This window comes from Sminthopsis crassicaudata, chromosome 1 (genome assembly GCF_048593235.1).
Source record: "Sminthopsis crassicaudata isolate SCR6 chromosome 1, ASM4859323v1, whole genome shotgun sequence".
Classification (NCBI taxonomy): domain Eukaryota; kingdom Metazoa; phylum Chordata; class Mammalia; order Dasyuromorphia; family Dasyuridae; genus Sminthopsis; species Sminthopsis crassicaudata.
The window spans coordinates 188,053,853-188,061,466 of NC_133617.1; the positions used below are offsets into that span (position 1 = coordinate 188,053,853).

The window sequence follows — 7,614 nt, forward strand, 5'->3', positions numbered from 1 at the left end:
TATTAGCTGAGTAGTTTCATATCTCAGCAGGGCATAGGGAAATCTTGTGTCATTTTAAAAGATTTAAAATCACTAGACAAGTTGCATCTTAGAATTCCTGTCATGTAATCCAAGTCTGTATATAGGGAAATAAGAACACCTAAAAGTTGATGACATTTTAAATGGCCTGGGAAGCTACTGGATAATTATGCTATTCAAATAGACACCTCAGAGTCCCCATGGCCATCTGTTCTCACTCCTGCCAAGCAACCTTTGTCTCTAGATATTCCCTAATATAAGTTCGTCTAAGTTGTGGCTTAGCCTATCTGCCTTGTGGATTTTCAAGGTGAAGGAAAAGGAACAAAAGGAACCTGACATCCATGGAAATCTTGCCTATCCTTCTGATACCAAGGGATATTTTTTTCCTGGGAGTTTTCTCTCAAAAAAACAATCTGAGTCTTAGACTTAAGAGAAATGCATAGTCTTCCCAGAGAGAAGTCAAGATATTTATAAAAGCTACGTTATTAATAACTGCCATTATAAAATCATATTGAGGTTATAGAACAAATTAAATGTATTTTAATTTCATCTTTATGACAGGTTGGTGAAGTAGGCAGTGAAATGGTTAGAGGATTAGAATATAGTAAAATATAACTTTATAGCTGGAATAGTCTTGAAGTTCCATATAGTTCAGTGCTCTTATTTTACAGATGAGGTATAACTGAGTAAGGTTAAATGACTTGACCATGGATCATAACAAGTTTGAACATTCTCATTTTACACAAGAGAAGAGATTGTTTTAAGTCAGAAATCAACCCCTGTGTTCTGACACAAAGCCCTTTCAAATGAGAGGAAAGAGAAAGATGCAAAAGGAAAGAGAGAAGAAGAAGAAGAAGAAGAAGAAGAAGAAGAAGAAGAAGAAGAAGAAGAAGAAGAAGAAGAAGAAGAAGAAGAAGAAGAAGAAGAAGAAGAAGAAGAAGAAGAAGAAGAAGAAGAAGAAGAAGAAGAAGGAGAAGGAGAAGGAGAAGGAGAAGGAGAAGGAGAAGGAGAAGGAGAAGGAGAAGGAGAAGGAGAAGGAGAAGGAGAAGGAGAAGGAGAAGGAGGAGAAGGAGAAGGAGAAGGAGAAGGAGAAGGAGAAGGAGAAGGAGAAGGAGAAGGAGAAGGAGAAGGAGAAGGAGAAGGAGAAGGAGAAGGAGAAGGAGAAGGAGAAGGAGGAGAAGGAGAAGGAGAAGGAGAAGGAGAAGGAGAAGGAGAAGGAGAAGGAGAAGGAGAAGGAGAAGGAGAAGGAGAAGGAGAAGGAGAAGGAGAAGGAGAAGGAGAAGGAGAAGGAGAAGGAGAAGGAGAAGGAGAAGGAGAAGGAGAAGGAGAAGGAGAAGGAGAAGGAGAAGGAGAAGGAGGAGAAGGAGAAGGAGAAGGAGAAGGAGAAGGAGAAGGAGAAGGAGAAGGAGAAGGAGAAGGAGAAGGAGAAGGAGAAGGAGAAGGAGAAGGAGAAGGAGAAGGAGAAGGAGAAGGAGAAGGAGAAGGAGGAGAAGGAGGAGGAGGAGGAGGAGGAGGAGGAGGAGGAGGAGGAGGAGGAGGAGGAGGAGGAAGACAGAGAGGAGGGGTGAGAGAGGACACAGAGATAGATTTTAAGCATTTCTTCTATGCAGAGCATTCTACTAGCCTTGGATAATATAGAATGTTTGAATAATTGTAAACATTAGTTTACAATTAATTGTTTCTTCTGGAAAAAAATTCATAGAAAGAAGTTGTTATGTTTAAGCGCAAATAAAATGAGTAGTGTGATGGAATGGCCCCTATATTTATAGGAGTAAGATCTTGATTCAAGTGGTAGCTCCAACAGTTACAGTTGGCAGAGTCACAGGATCACAGAGTTGAAAGGGCTCTCACAGGATATGTGCTAGAATCCATAGTAAATTAAAATCATTTCATTAACATTCACTTCAACAAACAAGTATTAAACACCTCTATCCAAGGCAATTTGACATGTTATTGCTATTGCTCAGAATTTTGGTTATATCCAACTCTTTGGGACTCCTTTTTTTGGGGGGACAAAATGCTGGAGTGTTTTGCCATTTCCTTCTTCACTTTATTTCATAGATGAGGAACTGAAGCAAACAGGGTTAAGTGACTTGCCCAGGGCACACAGCTAATAAGTATCTGAGGCTGAATCTGAACTCATGAAGATGAGTCTTCCTGATTTCAATTTACTTCAGCATCTTTGCTATGAAAACCCCAAATGAGGTCACAAAGTCAAACATACTGTAATCACTGAAAAACAAAAATGACAGTCATCTAAAGGCTTGGGTAATAAATCCCCATATTGGGTTAGTAGACATATTATGTAAGGATTACATAAGAAAGGCACTATGATCATGTTTCACTGCATCATAGCTCCCCCATCTATAAAAAAGAATTGCCATTCTTGCACTAACTCATGTACATGATTCAGTTAAGAAAATTAACTATGTAATTCTTAAAAGTACCATAAATATATAAAGAATTCCAATATAATTTGTTTCCCACTATTTGTCATAGACAACCACTGAGTTTCTCTTTTCCCATCTTGAAATGGAGAGGATAATAATATTCACATTACTGGAGTTATTTTAAGGAAAGCCTTTTGTAAATTTTAAAATGTCATAGGAATACGACTTCTATTATTCATAGTGAAAAAATAAACCAGTGTCACACTTTAGAAGTGATTTTGGTGAAATCAGAATAAACCATCTTGTCTCAATGAGTTCAGCCAATATAATGCATTCATAGACCCATCCATGACCTAGAGAAAAGCTTCTTAAACTGCAAGTCACAATCCACACGGGATCACATAACTGAATGTAGGGTTTGTAAAGTTATGATTTATTATCAATAAATGTTTGATTTATATACCCATTTTACATACCTATATACCCAGGATCATGTAAAATTTTCTCAGACAAAAAGGGGTTGGGGTTATAAGTTTAAAAATTTAAGAAGCTCTGACCTAGAGCCAGCTGACAGTCCTAATCAGAAAACTAGATTGGCCAGCTTTGTTGGGATCTTTTAGAATTCACCTTGTTGTTTGCCAGATAAAGCACAGAATTGTACTAAACTTGAGTTCAGAGTACATAAGTTTAAATGCTGGCTCTATTTCCATATGACCTTAAACAAGCCAACTTATCTATCTGAGCTTCAACTTTTCCAGTTTTCATAGATGTTGAGTCATTTATAAAAATGCCAGAACTTAGGCAGCTAGATGGTACAATGGATAGATCACCAGCCCTAGAGTCAGGAAGTCCTGAATTCCAATCTGACCTCAGACATTTAGCACTTCCTACTTGTGTGACCCTGGGCAAGTCACTTAATCCCAAATGCCTCAGCAAAACAAAACAAAACAAAACAAACAAACAAACAAAAACCCTACATATTAAAAATGATAAATATTCGAGTATCAAACTGAGGAAGCAGAGGAAAGCACCTTATTCATGGACCAATATCTCATAATGTATTAAGTCATTAGGTAAAGAGAAATCCCAGCTGTAATCTAGTTGACATTTAACACCTAATTATCATTTCTTAGGGGAATCTGGATAATGGCAAACTGCTAATTTTGTAGAATTGGGATAGGTTTTGATAAAACTAAATCAATAATTGATTAAGTCTTATTAATTAGATAAAAGAATAGCTTCCTTATCATCATCAAACTAACATTTTTAAATACCTCCTGTGTTCCAAGAACAATAGTAAGAAAAACAAAGTCAAAAGCAGGAACATTTTCCTTAAGGAGTTCACATTCTAATGAAAAACATATACGTGTGTGTGTGTGTGTGTGTGTGTGTGGTGTGTCTATATGAATATACATATAAAAACATAAACACACAGATTTATATTTACATATATAAAGATTTATATAGATACATATATACAGATATATAGGTTTTATGAATATGGATATAGATAGATAAATTTAGAACTTAAAATTGTGTAGGGTGCTGAAAGACACCCTAGAGTTCATTTAACCTATCTACCCACTTTATAGAAAAAGAAAAAAAAAATCTCTTGATGGTAGAGTGATTTGCCCAATGTCCCAAGAAAATAGAACTGGTATTTGAACCCATCTAACTCCAAATTCATTGATTCTCTCCATTACTTCTGTGCTGCCCTAATACTAGCCAGTTAAAATACAATTTTGCCCTTTTTCTGGCAGGCAACTAGATGGATGCTAAGAGATCCCAGTGAAGTTGGCCAAAATCCCTTCCTTTTTTAAAGCCGCTTCACATACCTATCAAGGAAAAATGAAGTAGGCAGAAATATAACTGGCACTATAGTCAGCTACATGACAAATCAGCTCCAGTCATATACTGTCAGCATGATAAAAGTAATGATCCTGATTCCCAGATGCCAGTTAGAAGGTTCACTTGAAATTGCTTGTCTAAGATCTATGATGGATTTGTGGATCTAGAAACATGTGCTGTTTGTTGATTACCTCCCTCCACAGAACTCTACCCTGACATTCTTGCAAGCTTTGAGGGGATAGAGCACATCCTGGCTGTGGAACAGAACAAATTTATCTGGACCAGATGGAGAATGGACCCAGAAGCTCTAATAAGAATCAACTGAGCTAACCATCCAGACAAAAAATAAAAACAAATTTATTGAGTGTCTCCTATGAGTAAGTCACAAAAAGATGGCAGCTACTTCAAATAATCCTTTCAGAAACTAACCAAAAATCCACAGGCAATAGGAGTTCTCAAATTTTCTGAAACCCACCTGGTGCTGGGGAAAGGGGGTGGAGTGGATAAGGAGGAAAGGAGAGAATAGCCAAGGTCAAATTCTCTTAACATTAATTAGGCCAGTGCTTTTAAGAGGAAAAGTGAAAAACTTTCAATAAAAAAAAGGACCAGGAAACTGAAATCCAATGAGTTTAAATGTCTTTTCCATGAAGCTTTCTGACTACTATTGTGAGTTCTTAGAGCTCTTTCCCTCCTGAAATGACTTAAATTGATTTATTTGCATACACTTTGTATCCCTCACTCCAAAAATGTAAATTCCTTAAGGGCAAAGACAATTTTTATTTTTATCTTTGTTTCTAGAACCTAGAATAGTGCTTTGAATATACAAGGTGCCTGACATGCTTGCTAAACTGAATTGAGCTCAATAATCCTTTAACTGGAATCCATCATTCTAAGCAGTTTGAACATTCAATTCAATTAATGAAACAAAAAATGCAAAATAAGTGTCTGCCTTTTAGGAATTTATATATTATCTATTTAACAGTTTTAGATAAACCAACAATGGTCCATCAAGATTATCCTTTTCAATCCATGAAAAACATATCAATTAGTAATTTTTTTTACAGAATTAGCAAATTACGCTTTCTTCATAGATGGCATCAAAGGTAAAGAAGAAAACCATTGTTGCCCCTGCCAAGACAGAAGTCAAGTCCAAGGTCTTGAAGACTAAATAGGTGCTGAGGGGTATCTATACCCACAATAAGAAGATCTGAGTATCCCCAAGCTTCCAGCAGCCCAAGACACTAAAACTTTGAAGGCAGCCCAAATACCCTCAGAAAACTGCCCCTTGGAGAAACAAGCTTGATCACTGTGCCATCATTAAGTTTCCCTTGACCACTGAGTGTCTGCTGGGAAGAAGACACTGAGGATAACAATGTCCTTGTCTTCATTGTGGACCTCAAGGCCAACAAGTGTTAAATAAGTAAGCAGTAAAGAAACTGTACATCAATGTGGCCAATGTCAAAGCACTGATCAGGTGTGATGGAGAAAAGACCTATGTCCGTCTTGCTCCAGACTACTATGTCCTAGATGTTGCCAACAAAATAGGAATCATCTAAACTGTGTCCAATTCTCCCACTTCCCCTAAAATAAAAAGTTTTCCAATATGTTTTTAAATTAATAAATTATCAACAAATATGTAATTTATTAAATATGGTTACTACTTTAATTTTGATTAGGTTATTCATTTATTAAATGTTAAGCAGCTATTAAGCATTTTACTATGAGGGATAGGAAGATGGGATTAGATATAGCCTCTACCCTGAAAGAACTTGCTAACTAGTTGAGATAAGCTGGCATATTAAAGAACTAGAAATTATCTAGAAACATACAAATTAAACACTTGGTTTTGTGGCTCAGACTAATCACACATTACTACTATCCTAAATAGAGAGAGACTATAATGCAATATTGTAGCTGAGAAAAATTATTCCTATTAATTAGTAAATCTAAAGTAGACTGTTCTTATAGACAGGTTTTAATAAAAATTCAACAGCAAGAACAGGTTAATTATAATTGTTTTAAACTCTGATCCCTGTTTTGCTTTAGTCTAGAGTGATGTAAAATAGAGCTTATTTCATGATTCTTTTATAATATACAGCTTCTCCTGGGTATCATAGAATATTTTAAATTCCAATCAATTTCTGTCAAGAAGACTGATTCTCTATGAAACAAAAAGTAAATTAAAATGAAAATAGAATCTATATGTGAAATACTATGTTAGATGGAATATATCATATAGGATAGAATGGAGAATTTTGGAGTAAGGAAGTTCTGAGTTTAAGTCCTAATTATGAAAAATGTAGGCTATGTTCCCCCAGTCTAGTTATGTAGCCTCTCAGAACCACAGAGTGATGTAAGATAGAGCTTATTTTCATGATTGGTTTAAACTGTACAGCTACTCCTGGGTATCATAGAACATTTTAAATTCCAATCAATTTCTGCCAAGAAGACTGATTCTCTATAAAACAAAAAGAAAGTGAAAGTGAAAATAGAATCTACATGTGAAATACTGTGTTAGATGGAATGTACCGTAAAGGATAGAATGGAGAATTTTGGAGTCATGAAGTTCTGAGTTTAAGTTTTAATTATGAGAAATGTGGGCTATGTTCTCCCAGTCTATTATGTAGCCTCTCAGAACTTCCAGAGTCAGTTCTTTGAGACTAAGTTTCAGAGAAAGTAGTAGAAATAGAAAGAGTTTTCTAATATCAATGAAATTACAGATACAACCAGCCCCATCCCATACTGTGCTAGACAATGAAGAAGGTACAAAGACAAGTAGAATCATTTGTAATATTTTTAAATATTGAAATACTTTAGGAGGCAAGCTATCATTTCTAGTAATGAATATGCCAATTTTCAAAATTTTTCTTATAAGGGAAGCAGACAGCTTCAAGACATAACCAATCAAACTGCTGAAAAGTCAATGACTATAGTAACTTACTGTTAATAATCTCATAGACTTCAGCTTCTAGGATAAAAACTCACTATTTGACAAAAATTGCTGAAAAAAATTGAAAAAGACTATGGAAGAAACTAGGCATTGACCATTATCTAACACTCTATACCAAGAAAAGGTTTAAATAGGTTCATGATTTAGACATGAAGGGTAATACTATAAGCAAATTAGTAGAATCTAAGGGATAATCTACTATCAGATCTATGGAACATATTAGATCCATTTAGATATGAATCTAAAGAAGCAGAGAACATTATGAAATGCAAAACTGATGATTTTGATTCCATTAAATTTTCAAAGTTTTTCCACAAAGCCAATGTAGCCAAAAATTGAAGGAAAACAAAGTTGGGGGAAATTTTTATAGCCAGTGTTTCTTATACAGCCTTAATTTCTAAAAATATA

The 7,614-nt window shown here is 35.4% G+C and overlaps 1 pseudogene; it reads left to right on the forward strand.

Moving 5' to 3' along the window:
• The first annotated feature begins 5,347 nt into the window (after positions 1 to 5,347).
• On the forward strand, positions 5,348 to 5,812 carry LOC141553483 (large ribosomal subunit protein uL23-like; annotated as a pseudogene).
• Positions 5,813 to 7,614: the final 1,802 nt, after the last annotated feature.